The sequence below is a fragment of the Aegilops tauschii genome, chromosome 5 (genome assembly GCF_002575655.3).
Source record: "Aegilops tauschii subsp. strangulata cultivar AL8/78 chromosome 5, Aet v6.0, whole genome shotgun sequence".
Lineage (NCBI taxonomy): Eukaryota > Viridiplantae > Streptophyta > Magnoliopsida > Poales > Poaceae > Aegilops > Aegilops tauschii.
Window position 1 is genome coordinate 361,107,275 of NC_053039.3, and position 6,274 is coordinate 361,113,548.

Here is a 6,274-nt window from a genome sequence, read left to right on the forward strand (position 1 = left end):
GGAATTAACACGTCAGATGTCCTAGGTGTAAGGACTTAGTCGTGAGGCCAGCGCATCTATGTAGTAGCTTGAGAGGGGTTGATTGGGATGAGAGACGTAGGGCGGATCAACACACAAGACCAGGGTTTAGACAGCTTCGGGCCCCGGGAAACATCATCCGGTAACAACCCTACGTGCTGTTTGAGGCTAGGTCTCATTATGCTTATGAGAGTCGCCGGTAAGCCGACTCTTTGTGTCTAGCCCTAGAGATTGTTTCTTGTTGCTCGTCCCTCTTTGGGGTGCCCTGCCCCTCCTTATATAAGTTGGAGAGGCGGGTTACATGTGGAGTCCTAGTAGGACTAGGACTAGTCTATCTTTTCTTACAAGTTAATTACAAGTCCGGGTCTTGCTTCCTCGTAAAGGAAATATTCGTCATCCCTTTCTTCTTAAACCGGCCCACCATCATATGAGCCGGCCATCTGGGCCTTGGGCCTAGTCTTCTATCTGACCCGCCGTCGGGGTCATCCGTGAGTCGTCAGGCTCGTGAGTCGTCTGACAGTGAGCCGCCAGACCCGTGAGTCGCTAGTCCTCTGGCGGGTCACGGTGAAGCGCCAAGTCCGGCCGGGTCATACTTCCGGCCGGGTCATACCGCGGGGTATATCCCCGACAGACGGGATGCAAGGATCCCGGTCCGAAGCCGTGGATGAGAGAGGTCGATCTCTTGTAATGGACGGCAGCGTCGGGGTATCAGCTCCGGCATGGTGGAGGAGGACGGCGGTGGATGGGGTGGCGTACGGAGGAGGCTGGGGTGGAGAGGGTGTTTTGGCGCCCACGGAGTACGCATGGGGAAATGGAGGTGGAGAGGAAGGGGGGAACATGACTTCAGGGCGCGCTTGTCTCAAATGCGAGGAAATTTACAAACTTAGCCCCCGTTTCAAATTTCCTACATCACAGCAATATTAGTCGGTTGGGGATAGGACGGTAATCTCGCATACACCGTATATTTGCCGACGAGAGTTTGTTTTTGGCGCCCACCGTGTATGAATCGGGGAGGGAGTCGATTTCGGCCGAGGACACACTGTGTTTTGGCGCCCACCGTGTATGAATCCGGGTGAGAGGCGGTTATGTCACGTTCGAGTGAAATTACAAACCTACCCCTATCGAAACCTATAGAAATCGAGCAGATAGGCTTTGCGTGGCGGGGATAGGCAGTAGTAATTTCCATCTCGTAGATTTTGGTTTCGGGCGGTTACTGCGACTTTCCCCGCTTCATTCAAATTTTGTAGAGTGCACGTTTACCGTGCCAACTCAATTTGAATCCCATTTGTATTCTATTTTTTTCGGGCGGGATCCATTTTCGATTGGAATAAAATTCTATATACATCATTTTTTAATATATACTTTCAAAAGCACAACAAAGAATTCTGCTCCTTTATATGTATAATATGATTTACAAATACAATGATCTCAAAATCATAAGGTTGAATTCAAAAAATTAAACCAAATTATGTTCTACTAAAATGTATGGATCAGTAATATCTACATATTAAATAACATAGATGCGCGTGAATTCATATGAGTATGCATGTTTGATAGATCAATTTTGGTTAGAGTATGGATTACATGTGTCATCATCTCGAATTCAAATATCTGAATCCCTTTTATGTTCACTCCTTTCATGCCCATCTCTCTCGCATGCATGCTCCTTCATGTAGCTATCACTCTCTTTTCTCCAGCTCACCCGCATGCTCACTTCATGTTTCTCTTATCCTCGCAAACATGGTCTCTCGACATCTCCCTTGAGAAGTGTCACACTCTCCCTATCATTATACATTACACGGTTTTCATTATCTCTCACGTCTCTACCGTTCTCTCGTATCACTAGGTACCTAAGCTTTCTTTTTCACCGCCACACACACAGTCTCCACTCGTCTTTCACTTTGTCTTTCTCTCTATGGGATTCTCTCACACACCCTATATGTCTCTAGATATGAATCATACCACTAAAATTACTCTCTCTCTGTCTCTCCTGTAGACACAACATTTGTTGCGGTCTCCTTTTCATCTCCATCCTAGACTGACATTATTCATTTGTTTACCGATCAGACACACTCCCCCCCTCTCTCTCTCTCTCTCTCACACACACACACACACAACTCCTGCTTCCACTCCCCTTCCCGACTACCGTCTCTCTCACACAAAACTCTCGCTTTCGCACCCCCGTCTCGTATTTCTCTCACAAACATTTATCGACTAGCCTCTAGATAGGTTTATACACCCGCACACTCGTGCTTCCACTATCGCATACATGTCTCTCTCCCGCTCCTTGTATCTATGTAGATTTTTCTTCCCTTCTTGAGACACGCCCTCTCGATCGTGCACACACACACACACTATCGCCTCATTTTAAGCTGATACCTCTCGCACACACACACTCTTTGTGTCTTTGTCACACATTCACTCCGTCCTCCTCCTCTCTCCCTCTCTCTCTCACACACATGGGCTTTTTGCAACAACTAGCAAGATGCCCATGCATTGCACAGAACATGAAGATGCATCTGTATGAGTAGTTTATCTTGTGGGAGAAAAGGATGAACAAGGGAAGGCCTTATTTGCATGTGTGGAGAGGGGTGTGGGTATCTTTTTGCAAAATTTCCATAGTTTCCTTCCTATCCGTCAGATATAGATCAGACGGCCTATATTGTAGGATGGCAGGCACACGATCATCACCGACTATGCTTTTTATAAGAGTAGGGATAAAAAACAGAGTTGGTGATGATGGTGGGCCCGCCATCCTGCAATATAGGTCATCCGATTTATATCTGACGGATAGGAATGAAACTATGGCAATTTACCCGCACTCCACTCCACATTTGCAGATAAGGCCTTCCCTCATTCATCCTTTTCTCCCACAAGATCTTGATGTTCCGTGCAACGCACGGGCATCTTGCTAGTAAGAGTAGAAATTAGACATATGCCACTTCTCGAATCTTGAAACCAACAACATTCCTCCCTTATCTCATCAAAACTGCTAAAGGAATATATTTTGAGTGAAACATAACATTTTTTTAGTGATATACGTATTTCAAAACTAGACTTTTTTCTATCAAATCGGTGAATATGTATTAATCTACTCAGATCGTGTGGCAACGCATTGGCACATTGCTAGTAGTTATTATAATTTTGTGGACACCAGACAAACGGTGGAGTACATATACGAAGAGAAGAGGCGCACACACGCAGTCGGTCTCTCGCTGTCTCGCACACATGAGTGTTACGTAAAGGCAACGTTAACAAATAAACCCTAAAACCCTAGGTGCACGATTGCTGCATTCGCGGGTACCGGGTACGTGGTGGAGCGCACCTTTGTAGGAATAGACAGCTCGCGTGATAATTTGATCCGTAGGAGTTGATGGTCGGGACCACAGGTGAACGACTTGGAGGCGGTGGCTCGCCAGTTGCCACAGATCGAGTAGCCACGTTTAAAATATCATTTTTTTAGCGGGGTTAAGAGTTCCGATTTTTAATGGCGCGTTATAAGTACTAAGTACTCCCTCTGTCCCAAAATATAAGAACGTTTTTAACACTACACTAATGTCAAAAACGTTCTTATATTATGGGACGGAGGGAGTAGTTTTTAGAACAATTGGTATGGAGCGAAAATGTAATTCATAGTACTACCTACTACGTACCTCCTTGGCGTATGGTTGTATGGGTTTATGTTATGAGATGTTGAACCTGGTAGTTCTAGGGAAAATACTATGTTTAGATTTAGATGTTGGTTTTCAGTAATGAAAATCGGAAGGGGGAAACCCTTCTTTGATTAAAAAAACTACTACCTCCGTTCTGGTTTACTAGTCCCCATCGTTTTTTGGGTCAAAGTTTGTCCATGAATTTTACTTATAAATGTGAATGGAAAATGAGATTTTGTTATACGCAAACAAAAAAGGACTGGAGGGAGTGATTGCTCTGACACGGACGCGACCTCTCATAGCGCAGGCATTGAACTGGTGCGCTGGCCAAGAGGGCCCCACTCGCTGCAGGCCCGGCTGAACATGCCTCCTCGCCGCATGCAACCGGCTTCAGACTGCCCCGCCCGCCTTCATTGAATCCGCGCGTGTGCCGGCAACACGTCCTTCCGCGAGCCGGCCGGCATTTTAGAACACAAAAAGTGACCAAAATATAATTAATTACGCATGGTCTTGACTTGTTGTGCTCGACTGGTAGCAGGAACTAGAGGTTTTTCTTTATTCTAACTCTCCTAATTTTTTTGGCTTTGAAGTGAATCGTGGTTGTGGACATTATGTATGAATGTGGAGATATCTGTGAACATGAGTTTGATGTGGAAGTTGAACTTGGAATGTCGGGCTTGCGCGTGAACTATACCATGTCCAATGCTTTGTCTGTTATTGTTTGGAAAGTAATTGCAGTTATTACATGACCCGAAAAAATATATTTTGTGCCACATCAGTAGATGCACAAACATCACAACAGGCATGCTGACTGGATAAACATTTGAACCTAGCTACTATGAAGGAAATTTTGTATTGACAATAGTTTTAGATAGCAGGAGACGCCTAGCCTGCTTTGCCTCTGCTAGCTTATTTCTGGCTTCTTCCATCTCTTCTTTGGCATGGGTGAAGAGAGCATGTGATTTCTCTTTTCGCTTCTTCAGGAACTCAGCTACATTCTCAAGGGCTGCTGCACGCTTTCTTTCAGCCTTTACTAGAGCCACGAGGACACGAACAGCTGACGACTCCACCTGGCTTGTGTGTAATCCAGCATCATCTGGGAATTTGCACCTTGTGTCTAATCCAGCATCATTAGGGAACTGGCACCTTGTGTGTAATCCAGCCTCATTCTGGAAACAGGATCTCGAGGTTGACCATACTTCCCTCCTCGCAGGAACTGCATCCTGACATGAAGTTACTTCTTTTTTAGATAATTACTCAGAGCAACCCAGATCCATTTAGTAGAAGCCAGATAAACAGAACTGGGAGAAGTGAATTCAAAAGGAAAAAAATTATAAAAACAGACTACAAGGTGAGAACACCCACTTCCTACATCAAGCTAAAAATGAAAGCATTAGGACGATTAAGAATCTTCTTATGACACATCGAAGAACACGAGGCTTAAGAGAAACAGAAACTACAACATATACACATCGAAGAACACGAGGCTAAACGAAAGTAATTGAAAGGGTGCTACATACCAAAGCTCGTTTTACAAGTTCGGTGCAGCTCCTCTTTAACTTGCCATGCTCCTTGAAGATGTCCCCAATATCCCGTGTTTGGTCTTCATTGCTCCTCTGCATGTTCGCACTCATGGTTTTAAAATCTCAACATGGCAAGAAAAATATACTACTAGTAATACTCGCGCATCTTGTGGGCAACATTAAAGCACTCGTCTGCCATGTTAGAGCATCTCCAACAGAATCGCAACGCGCTACGCTTTAAAAAAGCGTTTACAGTGCTAAGATCGAGAAGTAGAGATAGAGAGTAGAGGATAGTTCTCAGCATAGATAGATAAAAAAATAGATTATTCAACTACTCCTCGTCGTCCGACTCCTCCTCGGTGATGTCCTCCTCCGACGTCTGACTGTAGGCGTGAAGATACCGATCGTCGTCATATTCCCAGGGCGACGCTGCTCCTAGCCTCATGTTGAATTGAGCGTCCTCTTTTTGCCTACGCTTGTCCTCGCAATAGGCGGCTTGCTCCGCCCTCCTCTTATCCCTCTCCGCCCTCCTTTGCTCGTAGAACTCGCGCTCGTTGATGATGTCCTGCGGGAAGCGTTGGCGCCACAACGCCATGGCTTCCTCGTCCATCTCAGCCCTGCCGAGATGGTGCTCCCGCCTCCGGTTGTCGCGACGATCCTCGTCGGTGATAAGCCGCGGCAGAGGCGCGAGCTCCTGTGCCCACTCCCGCGTCGGCACGTTGGGGAAGTTCATTGTTCTATGAGGCCACCGGAGGCGCCACGCCGCTGCGTCGTACACGCGGGAAGCCTCGTTGGCGGTGTCGAAATTGCCGAGGCCGAGGCGCATCCCGTGGAACCGGATCTCGGCGGAGAAGCCGCCAGAGGGGCGCGCGCGGACGCCGCGGTATCCCCAAGTTTCCCGGCGACGCGGCGGCATGGTGGCGCGGCGGCGGTGAGGCGAGAAAGAGCGGGGAGAGAGTGGTGGTGAGGCACAAAGCGGGGAGAGAGCGGTGGCAAGGCACAGAGCGGTAGGAGGGCGTTGGATTTTATAAAGCGCACCGGACGCCGCGCGCCAAAACTAGCGCACACCCGGCCGCTTCC